General features: G+C 38.9%; 1 non-coding gene and 1 pseudogene across 1 annotated transcript; one reads left to right on the forward strand and one right to left on the reverse strand.

The window, feature by feature from the left end:
* Positions 1-8,570: 8,570 nt before the first annotated feature.
* On the reverse strand, positions 8,571-8,999 carry LOC143614010 (chaperone protein dnaJ 11, chloroplastic pseudogene; annotated as a pseudogene).
* Positions 9,000-11,484: 2,485 nt separating this feature from the next.
* On the forward strand, positions 11,485-11,590 carry LOC143614013 (small nucleolar RNA Z279/snoR105/snoR108). Its single transcript, XR_013150224.1, has one exon. It is a non-coding gene; the product is annotated as a small nucleolar RNA Z279/snoR105/snoR108 (small nucleolar RNA).
* Positions 11,591-25,008: the final 13,418 nt, after the last annotated feature.

The following is a 25,008-nucleotide window of genomic DNA, read 5'->3' on the forward strand; positions in this document are numbered from 1 at the left end:
TATTTTAAATTTGTTGTCACTGCCTTATGGGAGGTAAGGCTGCCCATTGTGGCTCATGAGTGGCGCGAGCCATATAGACCAAGCACACCACAACGCGGTGCTGCAAGCGTAGCCACTAGCCGGCTCGCGTGGGGTAAAGAGACGTTGGGCGTAGGGGGAGTGTTTTGGACCGTTGAGCTTGGGGAGAATTAACAAAAATATAGTTTTTACCTATATAAACCCTATTAACTTTAAAAAATTACGAACACCCTTAATTCTTCTACACTGCTTTAGAAAAATTATCATATTACTCATCTACCTTATTTCAAAAATATGGATCAACGGGATTGGTGCTACCGTCCGGATATGCCTTTCGGTCAAGACGATGACACGTTTGGCACACCGAGATAGAGCATGACATGAGTCAAATGTCACCACTGTCTCCCGGCTTTGTTATTCTGGAGACGCAAGAGGCTCGTAAGGAGGCCACCAAGGGCAAACGAGCGCAAAAAAAAAGAACCATGGAGGAGCGAGACGCTCGAGCCGAGCGGCCGAGAAGGTTGTTCCAAAAGAAAAACAACTCCTTGGACAAATAGGAGAAAACGACTTTGTGTCGTACTTGGGTTGAAATATCTCAACATCGACATGCCGGTATTTTATTCAACCATTTTTTTTGTTTCGCATACAATTTTAAAAATAGATTTTAAACATTTGTTGATATTTATTTAATTGTAGCAGACTATCAAAAGCACCGTATATTTTAGGGGAAAGTGCGAGAGTTGTTCTACACGATGGTGGAAAGTACATACCATACCGAGAATATGATATCGAGAGGATGGTCCAAAACTCTCAAATTTGTCAGACATTTTACAAATTTACATAACAAAAACAATCGTCGAATGCGAGCGAGCGGGAGTGATGATCTTCAAGTCTACAGATTCGCATGCGACGATTGGAAAGCCGAAGTGTGGGAGTGGGACGAGGGCTACTTGTGGCAAATACTCAAGTCGTACTCGAAATGGGTTGAGTTAGTTGCACCAGACGAAGGTGGCTCAATGCCAAAGCATACTAAAACTAATTCATCCGGTGCATATGTCTCATCTAGTAGCTTTGATGCTCATGTAGGTATCGACCTAAACATGGTTGGGCAAGAAGATCAATTACAAGTCCTACATTGTCCAATGGGAAAGGATCAGGGAAAAAAATTAACCACAAGTACCGAGGTCGATTCGAAATTTGCCAAAACTATCTAGTAGCATCGAGGTAGTGACCGAGGCGAAAGTTAAAAAAAAGGTTTAGAAAGTTGACTTTCTTACCAAGGACTTTAGCAACCTCGATCTCATGTACCAAGGGGTATATAAACAAAAACAAGAACTTGTTTTAGATGAAATCAAAGCAAATAAAAAAGAAGGCAAAAAGCAAGAGGCGATGAAGATAGGGAATAAATGTTTTTTTATGCATGTTTAATGCTTTTTTTAATTAAATTGTATTTTGTTTATGTTTTTATGATGTTTAATGTTTTTTTATTATAAATTTTACTTGTTAGTTTACATTATTGTGTTATATTAAAAAAATAAAAAAAATCATAAAATTTGTTGAAGCCAAGGCGTACGAAAACTAATTTGTCCGGTGCATATGTCTTATCTAGTAGCTTTGATCTTCATGTAGGGATCGACCTAAACATGATTGGGTAAGAAGATCAATCACAAGTCCTACATTGTCCAATGGGAAAGGATCAGGAAAAAAGATTAACCACAAGTACCGAGGTCGATTCGGAATTTGCTAAAAATATCTAGTAGCATCGAGGTAGTGACCAAGGCGAAAGTTAAAAAAAAAAGAAGGTTTAGAAAGTTGACTTTCTTACCAAGAACTTTAGCAACCTCGATCCCATGTACCGAGGGGTATATAAACAAGAACAAGCACTTGTTTTAGATGAAAGCAAAGCAGATAAAAAAGAAGGCAAAAAGCAAGAGGCGGCGAAGATAGGGAATAAATGTTTTTTTTTTATGTACGTTTAATGTTTTTTTAATTAAATTGTATTTTTTTTTGTTTTTATGATATTTAATGTTTTTTATTATAAATTTTATTTGTTAGTTTACATTATTGTGTTATTTTTAAAAAATAAAGTAAAAAACATAAAATTTGCTGAAGCCACCGTTCGTCTAAACCACAGCAGGCTCAGGTGGTTTCAGCGATAATCAACACTACATAACATAATATTATTAAATAAATATAGTGGATGAATTAAACAACGGATGGCTTAATGCGAGGAAGAATATAGTAGATGTTTTTTTTTTCAATTATTTTCTTTGTGTTTATTTTTTCTTCTTTTTTTAATACTATATTTCAGCTTTCTTTTGAAGACGCTTGCACTTTTTCTAATATTATATCGTTCTTGCGGTGAAAAAAAGAAAAAGGTAAAAAAGAAAGAAAGATGATTGGATAACAATGTGTCCCACTTTGTAACAACTCATTAATTGTGTACAACTCAATCTGTACTTTGTAGAGCAAGAGAGCCTAACATAGACTAGCAGGCTTTTCTTTGATTTTATTACACTGGCTTTATTGGTTAAGGTATTTAAAGTCTTTAAAGGTATTAAACTGTTTCTTATAATTTTTATATACAATTATTTTATAAATTTTTGGATATTTACTCAATATATTCACGATTATTTTGTTCTATTTATTTATTACTAGATTTTATCCCCCGTATTACGAGGGTTGTTTTATATTATTCGTTTTTAATATATATATATATATATATATATATATATATATATATGTGGATTTTAATTTTATTTTTATATATATTTAATAATTAATATACTTGAGGTTTGATGATAAAATTATTTCACAAATAAATAATATGTTATAATCCGGTTTAAAAGCTATCTGGGTTTGGTGATACCCATTACCCGTTTATTTTTTTATTATAAACTTGTTTATTAATTATAAATAATATCTTTTTTAAATAAAAATAGGATATTAACTTTTAGTATATCCCTGTTTTATAGGAATTTCATATCAAATATTTGATGAGATTAAATTTTAATATAATGAGATATTATAACTCGTTTAAGAGCTATCTGAGTTTGGTGAGACCTTTACCCGTGAATTCGGGTCAAATGCGTGAGAAGCCTTCATTTACAAAAAAAACAATCTGATGGCTTGAGAGAATAGTTGTTTTACATTTTTTGTTTTTTAATATTTATTTTTTGGATTTTAATTTTCTTTATTGTAAGAAAGTTAATAATATACTTAGGGTTTGATAATGAAAGGGTTTCATAAATAAATGATATGTATAACCCGTTTAAAAGCTACCTGGATTTGGTGACTCATGATCCGCTTATGTTTTTTACTATAAAATTGTTTATTAATTATAAATAATATTTTTTTCTTTTTAAATTGGATATTAAATTTTAGTATATCCCTATTTTATAGGATTTTCATATCAAATAATTGGTAAGATTAATTTTTAATTTAATGAGATGTTATAACTCGTTTAAGAGCTATCTGGTTTTGGTAAGACCCATACCCATGAATTTGGGTTAAATCAATGAGATGCCTCCATTTAAAAATCAAGCAATCTGGTGGCTTCTATAAAAGAGGGGAGCGACCACATCACGACATGTAGGATTTTAGGGGTTTCATTTATATTTTTTTTGAAAAATAAACTTCATTCAACAAAACAAACCACATGCTAGTCCTTAAATCAAGAACTGCATGGAAAACCAGAAATTACAACAATATAAGAGGGGAATCGTACCAATCCTTCCATGCTATATATTTGAATTTAGATCTATTTCTAATCCAAAAAAACGAACTAGCTTTAATCTTCGCGATAACATTTACTACTTTAACTTTCTTCCTTTGAAAAACCATCTCATTTCTAGCAATCCAAATACACCATAAAGTCGTTAACACAATCCCGTGAACCGTCCTCGTCTCATGTTTCTGCAACTTCAACCCTTTTGTTAATGAGAGTAAATCTCTAACCTCAAACGCATAGAGAGGAGGTAACCCATACCAGCTCGCAACCCGATCCCACACCTCCAATGCAAAAATACAAGCAATAAATAAATGGGCCGATGATTCTGTATAATCGCCACACAACGGGCAATTTATATATTGTAAAATCATACCTCTCTTCGTCAATTCCGCCCTGGTTGGGAGTCTATCTAATTCCGCTCGCCATGCCAAGACATTGCACTTCAAAGGGATCCATCCATTCCATCTCATTTTATAAAAATCACTATAATTCTGATATGAAATAAAGAGTTGTTTAACCGCATATACCATAAAATTAGCTGGGCCACCACCTACCCATTTCCACGAATCCACTCCCTGAGCCCAACCGTGATCATGGATTTGCTCCAAAAGCCCAAAAAGTTCTCCAATCTCCTCAGGTGTCGTCGGTTCTCTTTTCCAATTCCATTTCAAATTTTTAACAGTGCTTCCAAGGGTGATTCTACTTTCAACCATACAATCTTTATATTTTTCTAATCTAAATAGATTAGGACATGATTCTCGAAGAGGTGTTTCCCTAATCCACAAATCGCACCAGAACCTTATAGACTTGCCATCTCCAACTGAACCATAGAAAAGAGAATTCAGCTTCCTACCATCTGAAATACATCTTTCTCCCACCTTTACAATCTCTTTCCAACATCCAGAAGAATTGGAGGCAAGAGGAAGCGACGACCAATTGTTTTTACTCCTGTGACATTCTACAATGACTCGCTTCCACAAACTGTTTGCTTCTTTCTTGAATCTCCAATGCTATTTAAGAAGCAAGGCTTCGTTAATTTCTTTAAGACGACTAATTCCCAAACCACCCACCTTTTTAGGTCTCGCAACTCTATCCCAAGCAACCCAATTAATTTTTTTGTCTTCACTCGTGCCACCCCAAAGAAACCTCCTCATAATAATACCTTCCAATTTATTAATCACAGTCACGGGAGCTTTAAAAAGCGAGAAATAATATATGGGCAGATTTTCCAACACTGACCTAATAAGTGTAACCCTCCCCCTGATAGACAACAGTTTGGATTTCCAAGATGCTAGACGTGTCTCCATCACATTAATCACCGGCAACCAATTGGTGATTCGATTCATGTTCGCACCCACTTTTATACCGAGATAATTAAAAGGAAAAGTACCTCGTCTACATCCCAACACGCCAAGCATATTTTCCACCTCGGTGTCAGTCGTCCCTACACCAAAAAGGTTAGATTTATGAAGATTGATTCGCAACCCCGAGAATAAGTAAAAGATCCGAAGAACTCTAGCAGTCTTTTCCAAGTTTTCTCTCGACCATTCCCCCAAGATAAGCGCGTCATCTGCATAAAATAAATGAGTAATATCTTGTTCATTCTCCGAAAGTTGCACTCCGAGAGCTCACCAATCGACTTTGCTTTTTTTTAGAACCCACGAAAGTGCTTCCATGACAATCAAGAAGAGAAACGGGGAAATCGGGTCTCCTTGTCGGAGGCCTTTCTCACAGTTGAACTCAAAAGTCGGTGAACCATTTACTAGAACTGCCGATCGAGCCGACTCCAAAATCCCTCTAATCCATAGAACCCACCGATCCGGAAAACCCATTTGCAACATTATGGATAAAAGAAAGTTCCAATTCACATTATCATATGCTTTCTCAAAGTCGATCTTCAATAAAAATGCCTTTTTGTTTTTATTCTTAAACCATCCCAAAAGCTCGTTCACAATCAAAGGCCCATCCAAAATGAAACGGTCACCTAAAAAGGCCGATTGATTCTCTGAGATCACAAACCCCAAAACCTTTTTGAGACGATTAGCAAGGACCTTAAAGATCACTTTACTAATAATCCCTATAAGGGTAATAGGTCTATAATCTTTGAGACCCAAAGGGGTGCAAACTTTAGGAATCAAAGTTATAAAAGCCGACCCACAACCAATACTAATCAAACCTGCCTCATGAAAGTCGGAAAAAATATTATAGAAGTCATCCTCAAATAAACTCCAAAATCTATTCACGAACTTGAAATTAAAACCATCCGGCCACGGGGCCTTGTTTGCCCCACAATCAAAAACTGCATCCTTAATCTCTTTTCTAGAAAATGGTTCGATCAGACTCTCCTTATACTCCATCGGCACCTTATTAATATCATCACATTCCAAAGGTGGTCGCACTTTAAACTTTTTTTTGAAATCATCTCTAAAAAACTTTAATACATGTTTCTTAACTAGTGGCGGTTTAGAAACCCACTCCCCATCAATCTCCAAGCCAGGAATTGCATTCCTAGCCTTTCTCCCATTAACCATACTGTGAAAGTAAACTGAGTTGTCATCTCCAAAAGAAGCCCATCTAACCCGAGACTTTTGCTTCATATCTTTACATCTAAAAATTTCAATCTCTTCGATACTTTTTGTATATTCCATCCACATCCACAATTCCTCCTCTAATAAATCTCTCTCTTCCATACGCAACTCAAGATCTTCCTTTTCCGCTTGAAGAATCACCATTTCTTCCTTTTCCTTAGCATAACATTCTTTCGACCATTTCCTAAGCCTGTCTCTCAGCCTCTTGAATTTTTTTAAAAGAACCACATCCGGAGGACCATCACAAGTATACCCGTCCAAAGCCTTACTAACAACCTCTTCACAATCAGGCCTACCTAGCCAAGAATTGAACCAACGAAAAGGTTTCGGAACAAAATTATTATCAACTAAAGAAAGAACAAAGGCGAATGATCCGACCGTTCTCTAAGAAGGGCTCTTAAACAGGCATTTGGCCATTTGTTGAAAATCCCAGAGCAAACAAACACCCTGTCTATTTTACTTAATTTGCAACCTTCCCTGCTAGCCAAGTATGTATATTTCATACATTTCATGTTGTACTCTTTGAGTTCTGCTTCAAAAATAAAATCATTAAAATCCATGGCCCCCACCGGATCAAACAAAGTATTTTTCCTATCTTCGGGTAAGTGAACTGAATTAAAATCCCCCAAAACAACCCACCACCCCTGCCCCGATTGAATCACCTGAATAATCTCCTGCCATAGAACCCTTTTAACTGTATTATTCTGAGGGGGCATAAACATTCATTATGTTCAACCTATGATTCCCATCCCGAAGCCAGCCCGATGTAACCAAAAAATTACCATGCTTAATCGAACTTTCCTTCTTAAACACGTTTGAATCCCACATACTAACCACCCCCCTGATCTACCATCCGCATTAACCCAGTCAAACTCAAACCCAAAATCACCCTAAAAATCTGCCAACACCTCTACTTTAGGATCCGAACACATTGTCTCTTGGAGCGACAAGAACGAAGCTCCAAAATCCGACTTAATCCTCTTTATCCAACCTGCCTTTCCAACAACCCCAAGCCCACGAATATTAATTGAAATAAAATTCATGACTTACATAATTGTACCCTTTCATGATCATTTGAGTCCGCAATCATGTAATCAAAGTTTGCCAATCTCGCACCTACTTTGTCACCAAGATTTTTTGTGGCTTCTACTTCACACTTTCTGATTCACGACCAACTGACCTCGAGGTCTGATTTTTATCCGGACAAACTTGCCTCTCCTCTTCCGACTGAGCATGATCACCCACTAGAATAGGTTCACAATTTAAATCCAAACTTGCATCTATGCTTTCGCCTGAAGGCGTGATGTGAGTTTCACCATTACTTTCAATCCTTCTTGGATTATTTACTCCTAACTCATAATTATTTTCCACCTCGTTATCGCTAGCAATATGATCTTCCAAATCATTAAAGTCAACAGGCCCAACATCAATATCTTTAACTCCTCTTGTAGTAACCTTGGAGCCCATAATGAACGGGTCCAGCCCATAAGGGTCATCCAGGTCCATGTTTAGTCTTTTTTCTTTATGAGGTCTATCATTACTGCTTTTGTAATTTTCCAACGAATACTGCCCCACGTCAACATGTTTTTTATTCTTTTTTCTTTTGTTTTTGTTGTTTTTTTCAACATTTAAATCAACCCCAGTACGCTCTCGCTCGTGAGATATATATTATAGATTTTATTTGATTGAGGATATAATCAAATATGTTCTTTACTTTTATCATTAAAAAAAAGTAACAGTTACATGTCGTTATCATTGCCCTCCTCCTATTTCGAAGTCATTATCATCTAGAATAAAAAAAGTAATACGTGTAAAGTGATTAAAGAAAGGTTAATCGTGACATATTAGAGAGTATAAAAACTTTATCTTGAGTCTTGACCTCTTTGTTATACATTTCCATCACTTAATTTATTAATTATCAAATATTTTATACAAACTAATATCAATAATTTTCTCTTTAAATTATAATCAAATTATATCTTTACAGATCACTTAACCTCTATTTAACAATAAAGTTCCATCATGCGTTATATTTTATTGGTCGTTAAAAAAAACATTAAAGTATCATTAGTTTATTAAATTTAATTTGATCACTTTCTATAATTATCCATTTCCATATTTGAGGGCATTTAATATTTAATTTCACTTTACTCATTAAAAAATAAAATAAGTTAGCTTCCAAAATTACTAATTAGATCTACACAACATATATATTTGTACAATCCGTCTCTTGACTACCAGCACTGGTCCGTTTCCCATCTCCGGCCACCACCGTACCCTCCCGCCGGCGAATAATTCCGGCCAGAAACATTCTGTCCAACAATCAAACTCCGATCATAATCGGCTCGTTTTCCTGGATCCGACAACGTAGCGTACGCCGAATGCAGCTTCATGAACTCATCCGCGGACGAATCCAGGTTTCCGACGTCCGGATGCAACACTCGCGCCAACCGCCGGTACGCCGACTTGATCTCCACCGTATCGGCTCCGATTTGGATCCCGAGCACTTCGTATAGTGAGTTAGGGTTACGGTTAGACGCTGTGGTTCGATCTGACGTGGCGAAATTGCATGATGAAATTGGAGGTGAGTTAGGTTTGTTGTGCCTAACGGATGTCTGATTGAACGAAAAATTAGTAAAGAAGGAAGAAGATGAAAACGCCATATCAATATTAATAGTAATAATAATAATATGAAGATGAATGAATGAATGTGTGAATGGTGAGATGATGAATAATAAGGGGATAAGGGGTTGGGGTTATATAGACGCCAAAAACCGAATTTCAGTTTGGTGTTTCAGTTTGGTGTGGGGGGCTCTAACGGGGGCGCGAGTGGGGGCTCCAGCCAATAATATTGTGACGTGTGGCAGAGAGAGAAATTGGATAAGGGGGGTGTTGGAGCCCCCGCTGGAGCCCCTGGCCCTGGTGTGGAGAGGCTCCAGCGGATTTTTTTTTTATTTTTTTATAAATATATTCAAAAAACGTATTATTAAAAAAACTCATAAATTATTAAAAAAAACACACATTAAAAAAAACACATTAATATCTAAAAATAAAATAAAAATTAAAGTACTAAAAAAACATTATTCTTATTCTTCGGCTTGGTCTTCTTCGATCAACCTCTTTCGGATACGTTCCTTTTGCTTTTCCATCAGCATTTGATCGACCGGATTTAGGTTACTGAAGTCTCTTGTAAGGAAGTCCAAATCTCTCATTCGACTTTTTTCCTTTTTGTCATTAGAGACCACCTCCATGGTTTTGTTGAATTTATTGAGGGATTCAACAAGATCGACGATGTGACTATCCAAGCCCGACACAAGGCTTCCTTCTCATCCGATGACCACGGAGTGGTTTTCCGTTTCGTCCTCGGAGTCGAAGCCGATCCCGGCCCGTCCGTTGCAGGTTGTTTTTTCCGGTGGACGCGTCTTCTTGCTCCGGTAGCATCACCGTGTGATTCTTGTGTCTCTGGAACAACAAAGTTAGGAGACGGTTGTATGTTGGATGGTTGAAAGCCGGATGTTTCTTGCGGCCCCGAATAAAACATCGGTTGGTCTGGTGACGACCATAAATCGTCGTCAATATAATCTGAATCTAGGTTTGGGTACCAATTTCCAGACATTTTTGGGTATTATATAGGAGTTTGGGATATTATATAAGGGTTTGTAAGGTGAAATTGTGTTTTGATATGGTTGAAATGGGAGTAATTTGGGGTATTATATAGAGGTTTTAAGGGTTTTTTTTAAAAAAAATCGGAGCTCAACGGCTCTTTTGGGCGGGCCCACCAGCCTTTTCTCTCTCTTCTCCCGCGACCACACTCACGCCTGCCTGGGGGCTCGCGTTCGCGCCCCGGTTCGCGCCCCGGTGGTGTGGGGTTAGCGCCTGGGGGCGCGAGCGGAGAGGTTAGCGCCCAGGTTAGCGCCCCACACCCCTCAGCCTAATAGTTGTTTTGACAGAGGTACATATTTTCGTAACTAAAAAAGCATTATTAAAATAAATGCTACCTCACATGTGGAGATATTTTTGATAATAGAAGATATTTTGAAATTGAGGCCTTGTATAATGATTGGTATTGGGTGAGCAAAGAATACTATTTTTAAATAGATCGTGGAAACTTTACATTAATAAAAAGAACCATGGGTCAGATAAAATCTTTTGGATTAGATAATTAAAAAAGTATGTAACGTTATCATAATAAATTATATAACCTTACTTCTATGAAGTCATATGTTAGACACAAAAGAAAAAATATAAGTATTTAGGTCTAACGCAAAACTGGTTAAACTCATTAAACACTTGTACGCTAGATAATCACTTGTAAAATTTAATGTGAGTTTAGTTTGGTATGTTATCAGAGCGCCCGAGCCTATTGAATATAGTAGGTTTTTGAGATTTTATTCCACATTACATTTGAAATTTTGTTATTTGAAGGCTTGTAACCTCGTATCATTCTCATTTCAACATGAAATAGAATGGGTTTGGGGTTTACATCTCTAACACAACAATTCGATCTTAGTATGTAGTATTGATCGAGCAGTTTAAGAGGGCTATAGTAATGTGGCATGTGGTTTTCTTTCAGGTCCAAATAATGTTACTTGGTTATTCTAGAGCGGTTAATTTGCTATTGTCGGTCCCTGGTTTGTTAACATATATTGTAAATAATATTGACCACAACAAATATACTCCTAGTGGTATCAGTTATGCCGAACCACAATCATACTTCCGGACTATTTGGGATGTTGCCCCTTCAAACGAAAGCTATGTAGCCGGTTGATTAGCAAATCCTTTACCGCATAATCATAAGTAATGCTCCATTATGTCTCTACCTACAAGCTTTATTGTTGATGGTTTTCTTTATGCCCACATAGTTGGTTAGAACCGTTAGATTACTATTGGTCCCAAGTCGATATTAGAAGAAAAGTATAATAAGATTCCATGAGTCTACTACGCGTTTCATCAAACAAAACGTGGGCATGATATTAAAGATGTGAAAGCCCACATAGATTATTATTAGTTAGAAGATAAGATACATAGATTATTATTATTAATAATCCCACATCATCGAAGTTACAATGAAAGTGACAAGTTGGAGGAGGCTATAAACAGTGATCACTGGTATGGTTTGCCCTCATGATCCTTCAGGCAAGTTTTAATGGTAAGTGAGGAGTGATCATTGCTCGCGTTTAAAATATGAGATGGGGTGTCTGCCCAAAGCCTTTTACGACAATTGGGCACCTCCATTTTTAAACCATCTGATCCCTACTTTTTATTTTTTTATTGCTTTTTTGGGGAACTTTAATTCCTTTTATAAACATTGTTCTTTTTTTTGTACATTTTTATAAAGTTTTTGTATTTTCATGTTTTCCAGTGGTTTTAAACTTGGTTGTACTTAGAGATGACTTGTCAAGCACTGAATGCATGTTTCATGGTTGGCGTATGTGTACCGCTTATTGTGATTTGATAGGCATCAGGCGACGACTAATCCGGGAAATGTGGTCCAAGACTAGGACCATTAATGTTGATGCCTTATATATTAAGTCACAAGCAATATATGGTTGTGTTCCGAAACTAAGACCTGTGCTTTGTTCGATTGACACAGAAAAAACATTTAGTATAGTAAAATAAAATTACTGAAACACTAAGTTCAACTGATAACTCGTAGAATGAATGAAGACTCGTACTCTTGTAGGTAATCCAAATGTATGGACTATGGAGTATAAGAAAATAAAATAACAACATATGTAATGGGTTATATGTAAATGACCTTTGACACTTAAGTCGAAGAAAAATACATAATTAGACCATGACGAGCCCATGTAGCCTCCCTCGATTATCTATCTACCCCGTAGCAAGTTTTAATCACCTTTTCATCAAACCGGTGATGAGGATTGGACAAAACGCCGGGGTGGCTTGACTCAATACGTATAAAAAGTTTCATAAACCGAAGTGGCCAGACTAAAAATTTTCAGATGAAAACATGTAAATTTACACTACATATATAAACACATAAATTTCTATACTGAGAAAATAATGGGAGTGACCGGAGCCACCCTTGCATCAAACAAAAGGTGACCCTTGCACAAGCCGAGGTTGGCTAGGAATTCATCAAACAGAGCTTCGTTCGGAAGAGTTGAAGCACACTAGAAATCACAAGAGTAGTTGCTGGGTTACAGGTTTCCTGTTGGACCATTTTTGTCATGATGGTTGGTTTGATTATAATTACTCCCACATCGAAATTATAAGAAATGAGATAGGTTGGGTGATGTTATAAAAATAGATCACGGGGTATGGCCATTTTCATGATCCTTAAGGCATGTTTTGCTGGGATATGAGGAGTGGTCAACGCTTGCACATAAATATGCGAGTTGGGGTATGACAAACTGAAATTTTTCTTACTTCTTCAGACACTCATCACAACTTGACTCAAATTTTCGGGACGAAAATTCTTTAACATGGGATTGATGTGACAATCGTCAATTTCAGGTTAACTCCGTTAACTCAACTCCGTCAATTCAAACTTAAGATCACTGAATCTATATCGCACACTTCATTACATTTAAACTAGGGTTTAAATGACGCTTAACACTCACTACATGTGTAGTCTTTCGGGAATTGCACCGAAACGCAAACGAGTTGACGCAAACGATTGATGAATAAACGAAAAACGTCAAAACAGTAATTATGTGATAATTATCTGTTAGACTTATGTGTTGTGTGATAACATGGTTATAAACGTTAACTCAAGATGTAAACAAGTTAGTTAGGCTAGCAAAGTAATACTTAGAAGTGGAGGGACTTGAATGTAACATGTTATGTTTATAAATACATCATTAACCAAACCCTAACTTATTTTCTTTCCCCCACACCACATCCCGATCGGAGCTTTCTCCCCTCCCCCTCATGGCTGCCGTCACCTTTACACACACATACAACCATCAATTCAAGTGTTTGATTGAAGAATTAGGTGCTAGGAAGGTATAATCGATTATCCTATGCATCCTTTATACTTGATTTTGATGTTTGTTGGGTTAACTACAAACCCTAGCTGCCGATTCTTGTATGGTGTTGTGTTAATATGATTGTTGTTGATTTGTTAATGATATGATAACTAGAATTGATATTGTTACATGCTAATTACTTGTGTCTTTGATTTGAGTTCAAACAAAAACCCTAATCATGTATGTAAGGTGTAATTGATGTGCATGGATGGTGTTTATGGAGTCTAGAGTGTTATATGAATGCATGATAGTCCATAGATAGTTAATATGTTGAGTTTGGATGCAAACAGTTTCTGGACAGAATGTGTTATTGATGTTTAAGTGACTGTAGCGAAGTGTAAATGTGAAAATTGGTTGAGATTATTGGTACTACAGTAAACTAAGTTGAGTCTAGTTACTATTGAGTATAAATTTGTAATTTTTGGACAAGTAAAGGTTAACTTTTATGATTTTACAAAAACGTTGTGCAAAGCTGAGCTGTTAGACCTGCTGTTAGGTTGTTTTGTAAATATTATATCTCATGAACTACGAGACCAATTGGGTTGGTTCCACTTCTGGAAGTTGAATTATTGAGTTAGGAACCTAACCCAAGTGGTCTTGCATTTATTGGATTTTTCGTTTAACGGGAATTTCAAATAACATTCTGTTGCGCATAAATTTGACTGTTATGAGCCTGCTGTAATGTTTTGATCATTATGAGAAATCTATGTGGAATAAAAATAAAATAAAATATGTTCTGGAAACCTAACACATGCATGCTTCTGTGATGATTTTTGGTAAATTAATTGAGATGCTATGATCGGTGGAATAGTACAATCTTTCAAGTAGAATTTCTGTCTCAGTGAAACTAGCTGCTGAGTTTTGTGAAAACGCATGAAACATGATACTTGCTATATAATTGTTATGTTTTGACCAAATTACCCTTGCGGGGAATAATTGCTAATTGATTGTCATAATTTGACCAAATTGCCCTTATGGGGAATAATGGCTAGTTAATTGTCATGATTTGACCAAAATGCCCTTACGGGGAGAAATTGCTAGTGATGTACTTTATGAATACATGACACGGATATGATTGCTTACACATGTAATGTGTCACAAATACACTTGTTAAACTCACACACGATTCACAAACGAAACACGAAACATGTTATGTGCATAGGTATTATGTGCCGGGTCTAGAGACTCGATAATATTCCGACACTTAGAAAAATCTCTTTGTTGTTTTAGAACGCTAGAGAGAGTTTTTCTGTGACGCGCATCTTGGTGATTTAATTTGGGAATTTCTTCGCAAACAGTGAGTTTCACTTTTCCCTTTTAAACTCTTTAAACGCTTTTCTCTTGGGGGAGATAACATACTCCGCAACGCATTTAAGATTTTGTTAATATAGATTATATATCACTTGTAAAGACTAAGTGGCAAACGCGTAAACTAAAGTCCTTCATAACATCGAACCGGTTAATATTTGGATAACAGCAAGTCACTGTTGAGTAGTACTACTGGGTTTGACAAACCCCACCCAACGCTAAACTCGACTGGATGTCGAGCGGGTGTAATCTTGGCTAAACACATACCATGGTCTGGACGACCTGGTGGCAAGGCAAATTGATAAACAGTCAGCTTCGATGTCGAACACTTAGTGATACTTGTTTTATAGGCTAGCTACCTATAGATATATAATTGACATAACACTATCTGGTAACGCAAAACGCTGTAACGCAAAACGCTGTAACGCACAACGCTTAACGCAAAACGCTGAACGCAAACGCTAAACATTTATTTTTATATAAACTTGTGAACTCACCAACCTTGTGTTGACACTTTTAGTATGTTATTCTCAGGTAGCCGAGGCGGGCGCGCGGTTTAGGAACATGCATTGCTTGAAAACGCTTTTGTTATGCATACTTATTTTTAACAGTTATCATTGGTTTTAAGTCGTCCTGCGTGACGCAACTTTTGGTTAAAGGTTTTTACGCTTCCGCATTTAACTTCTCGTAAACGTTTTCATGGTTTTGAAACTTTGTTTTATGGTTTGATTATAATTAATGATTCCGATCCTGTTAGTTCACACCCTCTGACGGTAAAACTCCGTTAGTGGATTTTGAGGGTGTGACAGATTGGTATCAGAGACATTGGTTATAGCGAACTAAAAGCTGCATGCATACTAGACTATAACCGCGACGACCCATTAGTTATAATGATACGCACTGCATAGATTAGTGTAGTCTTGTAATCTTATCTCTTTACCTCTTTCACTCATACGCGCGCGCATACACGGCTTACCTGTAGGAATGTCGACGCCGCCACCTTCATCATCATCTGATCCGATGACTCATGCTCACGGGAAGGAACCGCAGTTACCTACCGCATCGCCACCCCGAGTAGTCCCGGAACTCAAAGCTCCCGCACCGAAGAGGTACCGCCTATCCGGAGGCATATACGAAAACGACGTTAGCTGGGATTGGTACCCTAACATGATTAGACGTATGGTCTATCGCGAGCAAGTTCCCCCGTTACCTCACCCGAACCACCCTGCTTATCCCAACACCCTACCACCCATAACCGAACCTGTAGAGCGAGTTCTCGCAGCTGTTGTTTCATGTTTGGAGCGTGATGTGGGTTACATGCGCTATACGAGAGCGAACGTTTTCGGACTGTTAAAAGACGGAACCGAGACTAAGGAGGAGATTGCCCGCATGGCAGCGGCAAATGAAGGAAATGCAAGAGGTTAGTGATCAACAGATGAAGATTATGAGGAAGATGCAAGCCGAGATGATAGACTTGCAAGAGCAACTCCAAGTAGCAAGGACCCGAACCGAGATAGCTCTAGAGCGTTGCGATGTCTTACAAATGCAACTTGCTCAGAACGCAGCCGAACCTGAGGCAGAGCCTGAGGCCGAGCCTGAGGCAGAGCCTGAAGAGGAACCTGAAGAAGATCCCGAGGAAGATCCCAAGGAGGAACCCGAAGAAGAACCGGAGGAAGAACCGGCTGAGGAGGAGGCACACTCAGAGGTGTCCTCAGACGATGACATCTAGTGATGATAACACTTAGATGGAGGGGTTGTCTCCATCCGAACTATTATTTTCTATGATTTTAAGGATTGATCGGAAATACTTTGTAGCGAATACAATGGTTTTAATCATGAATTTTTATTTAGATTAATATATGGTTGTGATGGGATGTTGTTTCTTATTTCTTTCATACCTATCTTTTTATTACATGTATGGTGTGTTGTATATGAAAGAAAAATTCATGTTTAACATTTTATACTGTGATTCTAGGAAATGGCTGGAAGAAACGCTGGACACGGACGTGGTAACATCAACTTAACTGCAGCTGAACTCCAAACTCTGCTGAACGACCATGCGGCGGCCGCTCTAGCCGCACATGTTCAGAACCAAGCTGGAGGTCCAAGTGGAACGTGTACCTTCAAGAATTACCTTGACTGCAAGCCCAGTACGTTTAAGGGCACTGAGGGAGCTATAGGCTTCCTGCGTTGGGCTGAGAAGGCCGAGTCGGCATTTGAGATGTGCAATTGTCCCCCTGCCAGTAGGGTCAAATTCGCTGCTGGAACACTTGAGGATTCTGCCCTCACTTGGTGGAATTCGAACGTGCAGATCCTTGGATTGGAACTGGCTAATGCGATGAACTGGGAGGAGTTCAAAAACATGATGCGAGAGGAGTACTGTCCGAGGGAAGAGATTTCAAAGTTAGAGTCAGAATTTTGGTCACTGAAGATGGTGGGCTCAGAAATTGAAGCCTACACTACCCGTTCTCACGAGTTGGCTGTGATGTGTCCGCGGATGGTGGATCCGCCGAGTAAGAGGATTGAGATGTATATCGATGGGTTAGCACCGCAGATTCAGGGCATGGTGACGTCTTCCAGACCAACCACGATTCAACAAGCGATCCGTTTAGCTTACAAACTGACGGATCAGGCTGTGACCCAAGGTGCGTTACCACCTAGGGGTTCAACCGCTAAAGCCCGTGACAACCCGAGTAATGACAACCACAGCAACAGCAACCCGAGCAGCGGAAAGAGGAAGTTTGACAACACCAGATCCTCGTCCTCGAACCTCCCACCGCAACAACACTACCGTAAGCCCGAATTCACTCGGAGCTTTAACAATCAGAATCACCACAACAATAACAACGGTAGCGGGCAGGGTTCGAGCGGATATGCTGGGAAATATCCGAAGTGCAATAGGTGCAACTATCATCATGTTGGCCCATGTGACCGTGTCAAGTGTCAGAGATGCGGAAAGATGGGTCACCAGGCGAAGGAATGTAGAGGAGACCTTGCGGCAAAGGGTGCTCCTAAATCACCTATGACGACGAAGGGATGTTTCGAATGTGGGCAGGAAGGTCATTTCAGGAAAGATTGTCCCAAGCTGAAATAGAACGACAACAACGGAGGTAATGGAAGTGGCAGTAATGGTGGAAGCAATGGCAAGGGAAGAGCTTTTGTAATTGGGTCGGGTCAAGCCCGCAATGATCCGCACGTGGTGACTGGTAAGTTCCCTGTGAACGATTGTTTTGCTTCTGTATTGTTTGACACTGGAGCTGATAGGAGTTTTGTGTCGAAAGCCTTTAGCCAACTCTTAGACTTAACTCCAACTCCGTTAGATGCTAAGTTTCCTGTTGAATTAGCTGACGGTAAGACTATAGTAACGACTCATGTACTTGCGGGATGTAAGTTAAAACTGTCAGGTCATATTTTTGATATCGACCTTATTCATTTTACGCTTAGTAGTTTCGATGTCGTTGTCGGCATGGACTGGTTATCCGAGAACCGAGCGGAGATTATATGTCACGATAAGATAGTTCACATTACTACCCCTTCCGGCGAGATCATTTCGGTCCGAGGTGAGAGAAGCGGCATGACCACCAGCGTCATTACCCTCATGAAGGCGCAGAAGTATCTACAAAAGGGTCATCCGGCAATTTTGGCGCAGATTGTTGAAAAACCCGCGGAGGAGAAGCGAATTGAAGATATACATGTTGTGCGAGATTTTCCAGAAGTTTTCCCGGAGGATCTGCCTAGACTCCCTCCTATTCGTCAAGTCGAATTCCAAATCGAGTTGACACCCGGTGCAGCACCCATAGCACGAGCCCCATATCGGCTCGCACCGGCGGAACTTCAGGAGTTGTCCACTCAGTTGCAAGATTTGTTGGATAAGGGTTTTATCCGACCTAGCTCATCGCCATGGGGAGCCCCTGTCTTATTTGTCCGAAAGAAGGACGGGACTTTCCGCATGTGTATCGACTACCGGGAGTTGAACAAGGTGACGGTCAAGAACCGTTATCCTTTACCCCGAATTGATGATCTGTTTGACCAGCTTCAAGGATCGAGTTACTACTCGAAGATCGATCTGCGATCCGGTTACCACCAACTGAGAGTGAGCGAAGAAGATATCTCGAAGACGGCTTTCAGAACACGGTATGGTCACTACGAGTTTTCGGTTATGCCTTTTGGACTAACCAACGCACCAGTCGTATTTATGGATCTCATGAATCGAGTATGCAAAGCGTACCTCGACAAGTTTGTGATTGTTTTCATTGATGATATTCTTGTCAACTCCAAGAACGAAGCTGACCATGAAGAACACTTAAGGGTAATTCTGGAATTGTTGAAGAAGGAACAACTGTATGCTAAACTCTCGAAATGTGAATTTTGGCTTCGCGAGGTTCACTTTTTAGGGCATGTGATCAACGAGAATGGTATCCATGTCGATCCCGGTAAGGTAGAGGCCATCAAAAACTGGGAAGCACCTAAGACTCCGACTGAGGTGCGGCAATTCCTAGGTCTGGCCGGCTACTACCGACGTTTCATCGAGGGATTTTCAAAGATTGCTCAACCCCTCACCGCTTTGACTCACAAAGGCACTAAGTATAATTGGGGTGACGGGCAAGAATCCGCTTTTCAATTGTTGAAAACCAAACTTTGTAGCGCCCCTATTCTAGCCCTCCCCGAGGGAACGGAAAATTTTGAGGTACACTGTAACGCATCTATACAAGGTCTCGGTTGTGTGTTGATGCAACTCGAGAAGGTTATAGCTTATGCCTCTCGACAACTACGGGTTCACGAGAAGAACTACATGACCCATGATTTGGAACTTGGAGCTGTGGTGTTTGCTCTTAAGATATGGAGGCATTACTTGTACGGTACCAGGTTTACCATTTACACCGACCACAAGAGTCTCCAGCATATCTACGATCAGAAAGAGCTGAAAATGCGACAGCGTCATTGGGTCGAGCTGCTTAAAGATTACGATTGTGCCATCAAGTACCACCCTGGCAAGGCCAATGTAGTGGCCGACGCACTCAGTAGAAAAGAAACAGATAAACTCAGATGAGTGCGAGCATTGCAACTCACGATTCATGCACACTTACCCGACCAGATTCGCGATGCCCAACTCGAAGCTTTGAAAGATGATAATCTTCCATCGGAACTCATGCGGGGCATGAACAAGCAACTTGAAACCAGATCGGACGGGGTCCGATATTTTGAAAACCGAATTTGGGTTCCACGGTACGGAGAGTTGAGAACTCTGGTGATGGACGAAGCTCACAAGTCCCGATATTCTATCCACCCTGGCTCAGATAAAATGTATCATGATTTAAAGGCACTTTACTGGTGGCCGAACATGAAAGCTGACATTGCCACCTACGTGAGCAAATGCTTGACTTGCGCCCGAGTTAAAATAGAATACCAGAAACCATCTGGTCTACTGCAACAACCGGAACTCCCAATGTGGAAATGGGAACACATCTCAATGGATTTTATTACGTGTTTACCTAAGACACCGACGGGATGCGATACCATCTGGGTGATCGTTGACCGGTTGACTAAGTCTGCACACTTCTTAGCGATTAAGGAATCGGACAAAATGGAAAGATTGACTCGCGTCTACATGAAAGAAGTGGTGTCTAGGCACGGAGTGCCTGTCTCAATCATTTCTGATCGAGATTCACGTTTCACTTCGCACTTTTGGAAGTCGCTGCAAAGCGCACTAGGCACCCGTCTTGATATGAGCACAGCATACCATCCTCAGACGGATGGGCAAAGTGAACGAACTATTCAGACCCTGGAGGATATGTTGCGTACATGCGTGTTGGATTTCGGAAAAAGTTGGGAACCTCACTTACCTTTGGTAGAGTTTTTGTATAATAACAACTACCACGCAAGTATTAAAGCAGCGCCGTTTGAAGCGCTGTACGGACGAAAGTGTCGATCACCACTCTGCTGGGCAGAGGTGGGTGACAGCCAAATCACTGGTCCAGAACTGGTACTCGAAACTTCGGAAAAGATTGTTCAAATCCGAAATCGCATGGCAGCAGCACGAGATCGCCAAAAGAGTTACGCCGACAAGCGCCGAAAACCTCTCGAATTTCAAGTGAATGACCAAGTGTTACTCAAAGTCTCACCTTGGAAAGGTGTGGTTCGCTTTGGTAAGCGAAACAAACTCAACCCACGATACGTTGGTCCCTATCGAATAACTGAGCGCATTGGTCCGGTGGCGTACCGACTGGACCTACCAACGGAACTCAGTGGCGTACACAATGTATTCCACGTATCCAATTTGAAGAAATGCCTATCTGATGAAACCCAAGTAGTCCCTTTGGACGAACTGCAAGTTGATGAACAGCTACGCTTCATTGAAGAACCAGTTGAAGTTTTGGATTGGGAAACCAAAACACTCAAGCACAGCAAAATTCCAATCGTTAAGGTTCGTTGGAACTCAAGACGTGGACCGGAGTTCACGTGGGAACGCGAGGATCAAATGATGAAAAAGTATCCTCACCTTTTTGAAGGGCTGACCAAACACAGAACACCTCGAAACCGGACAAACCGTCAGAAATCACCGGAGGTATGAATTAAATTTCGGGACGAAATTTCTTTCTACTAGGGGATGATATGACAAACTGAAAATTTTTCTTACTTTTTCAGACACTCATCACGACTTGACTCAAATTTTCGGGACGAAAATTCTTTAACATGGGAATGATGTGACAATCGTCAATTTCAGGTTAACTCTGTTAACTCAACTCCGTTAATTCAAACTTAAAGATCATTGGATCAATAACGCACACCTCATTACATTTAAACTAGGATTTAAATGACGCTTGACACTTACTACATGTGTAGTCTTTCGGGATTTGCACCGAAACGCAAACGATTGGTGAATAAACGAAAAACGCCAAAACAATAATTATGTGATAATTATGTGTTAGACTTATGTGTTATGTGATAACATTGTTATAAACGTTAACTAAATGTGCTAGAGCTAGTTAATTAAGCTAGAAAAGTAACTTTTGAAAGTGGAGGGACCTAGATGTAACATGATTGTTATTAAATAATATTAAGCTAAAACCCTAGCCTCTCTTTCTCTCTTAAAACCGATCGGCCAGCCCCCCTTCTCCCTTGTTCTTGGCTGCCGTCAATCACACACACACATACATACAAGAATCGTTCAAGTTTATTGGAGATTAAGGTGCTAGGAAGGTATAAACATCTATCCTATGCATCCTCTATGCTTAATCTTGATTTTGAATGGGTTAATTAAAAACCCTAGGTCCGATTTTTCATATGTATATGTTTTCATAGGTTTTATTTTGATTTGATGATGTATTGATGATGATTTGATGACTAGAATTGATATTGTTACATGTTAATTGTTGTGTCTTTGATTTTGAGATCAAATAAAACCCTAACCATGTATGAATGGTGCAATTGATATGCATGGATAGTGGTTATGGGGTCTAGAATGTTATATGAATGAATTGTGATAGATGGTTAAAATGTTGAGTTTTGTTGCAAACAGTTTCTGGACAGATTGTGTTGTTGATATTCAATTGACTGTATCTGGGTGTAAATGTGAAAATTGGTTGAGATTATTGATACTAAAGTAAACTAGGTTGAGTCTAGTTTCTAAAGAATATAAATTTGCAATTTTTGGACGTGTAAAAGTTAACCTTTATGATTTTACAAAAACGTTGTGCAAAGCTGAGCTGTTAGACCTGCTGTTAGGTTGTTTTGTAAATATTATATCTCATGAATTACGAGACCAATTGGGTTGGTTCTACTTCTGGAAGTTGACTTGTTGAGTTCAGAACCTAACCCAAGTGGTCTGGCATTTTTTGGATTTTTCATTTAACGGGAATTTCAAATAACATTCTGTTGCGCATGAATTTGACTGTTATGAGCCTGCTGTAATGTTTTGATCATTATGAGAAATCTATGTGGAATAAAAATAAAATAAAATATGTTCTAGAAACCTAACACATGCATGCTTCTGTGATGATTTTTGGTAAATTAATTGAGATGCTATGATCGGTGGAATAGTACAATCTTTCAAGTAGAATTTCTGTCTCAGTGAAACTAGCTGCTGAGTTTTGTGAAAACGCATGAAACATGATACTTGCTATATAATTGTTATGTTTTGACCAAATTACCCTTGCGGGGAATAATTGCTAATTGATTGTCATAATTTGACCAAATTGCCCTTATGGGGAATAATGGCTAGTTAATTGTCATGATTTGACCAAAATGCCCTTACGGGGAGAAATTGCTAGTGATGTACTTTATGAATACATGACACGGATATGATTGCTTACACATGTAATGTGTCACAAATACACTTGTTAAACTCACACACGATTCACAAACGAAACACGAAACATGTTATGTGCATAGGTATTATGTGCCGGGTCTACAAAAACGTTGTGCAAAGCTGAGCTGTTAGACCTGCTGTTAGGTTGTTTTGTAAATATTATATCTCATGAACTACGAGACCAATTGGGTTGGTTCCACTTCTGGAAGTTGAATTATTGAGTTAGGAACCTAACCCAAGTGGTCTAGCATTTATTGGATTTTTCGTTTAACGGGAATTTCAAATAACATTCTGTTGCGCATAAATTTGACTGTTATGAGCCTGCTGTAATGTTTTGATCATTATGAGAAATCTATGTGGAATAAAAATAAAATAAAATATGTTCTGGAAACCTAACACATGCATGCTTCTGTGATGATTTTTGGTAAATTAATTGAGATGCTATGATCGGTGGAATAGTACAATCTTTCAAGTAGAATTTCTGTCTCAGTGAAACTAGCTGCTGAGTTTTGTGAAAACGCATGAAACATGATACTTGCTATATAATTGTTATGTTTTGACCAAATTACCCTTGCGGGGAATAATTGCTAATTGATTGTCATAATTTGACCAAATTGCCCTTATGGGGAATAATGGCTAGTTAATTGTCATGATTTGACCAAAATGCCCTTACGGGGAGAAATTGCTAGTGATGTACTTTATGAATACATGACACGGATATGATTGCTTACACATGTAATGTGTCACAAATACACTTGTTAAACTCACACACGATTCACAAACGAAACACGAAACATGTTATGTGCATAGGTATTATGTGCCAAGTCTAGTGACTCGATAATATTCCGACACTTAGAAAAATCTCTTTGTTGTTTTAGAACGCTATGAGTTTTTCTGTGACGCGCATCTTGGTGATTTAATTTGGGAATTTCTTCGCAAACAGTGAGTTTCACTTTCCCCTTTTAAACTCTTCAAACGCTTTTCTCTTGGGGGAGATAACATACTCCGCAACGCATTTAAGATTTTGTTAATATAGATTATATATCACTTGTAAAGACTAAGTGGCAAACGCGTAAACTAAAGTCCTTCATAACATCGAACCGGTTAATATTTGGATAATAGCGAGTCACTGTTGAGTAGTACTACTGGGTTTGACAAACCCCACCCAACGCTAAACTCGACTGGATGTCGAGCGGGTGTAATCTTGGCTAAACACATACCATGGTCTGGACGACCTGGTGGCAAGGCAAATTGATAAACAGTCAGCTTCGGTGTCGAACACTTAGTGATATTTGTTTTATAGGCTAGCTACCTATAGATATATAATTGACATAACACTATCTGGTAACGCAAAACGCTGTAACGCAAAACGCTGTAACGCACAACGGTTAACACAAAACGCTGAACGAAACGCTAAACATTTATTTTTATATAAACTTGTGAACTCACCAACCTTGTGTTGACACTTTTAGTATGTTATTCTCAGGTACCCGAGGCGGGCGCGCGGTTTAGGAACATGCATTGCTTGAAAACGCTTTTGTTATGCAAACTTATTTTTAACAGTTATCATTGGTTTTAAGTCGTCCTGCGTGACGCAACTTTTGGTTAAAGGTTTTTACGCTTCCGCATTTTATTTCTCGTAAACGTTTTCATGGTTTTGAAACTTTGTTTTATGGTTTGATTATAACTAATGATTCCGATCCTGTTAGTTCACACCCTCTGACGGTAAAACTCCGTTAGTGGATTTTGAGGGTGTGACATGGGTGTCCGCCTAAAGCCTGTTACGACAATTGGGCATCTCCAATTTAAACCATCTGATCCCTAGTCATTTTTTATTTTTTAACTTCTGTCATAATCTTTTCTTTCTTAGTTGAATTTTCTCTTTTTTGCTTATATTGTATCTTCAAAAACACTTTTTTGCTAAAAACATAAACAGATATTTCTTTTGTTAATTTTGTTTTTACTTTTTGTTTTAGGAGCTGCTTACTAATTAAAAAGCTCCATGAACAATTATTAAAAACTAACCTTTATCCCTCATTACGGAGGCTACCGTATGGACCTTAA

The sequence above is a fragment of the Bidens hawaiensis genome, unplaced genomic scaffold (assembly GCF_021521415.1).
Source record: "Bidens hawaiensis isolate Kalapana, Puna unplaced genomic scaffold, B.hawaiensis_p1.1 tig00038646_1, whole genome shotgun sequence".
Classification (NCBI taxonomy): Eukaryota; Viridiplantae; Streptophyta; class Magnoliopsida; order Asterales; family Asteraceae; genus Bidens; species Bidens hawaiensis.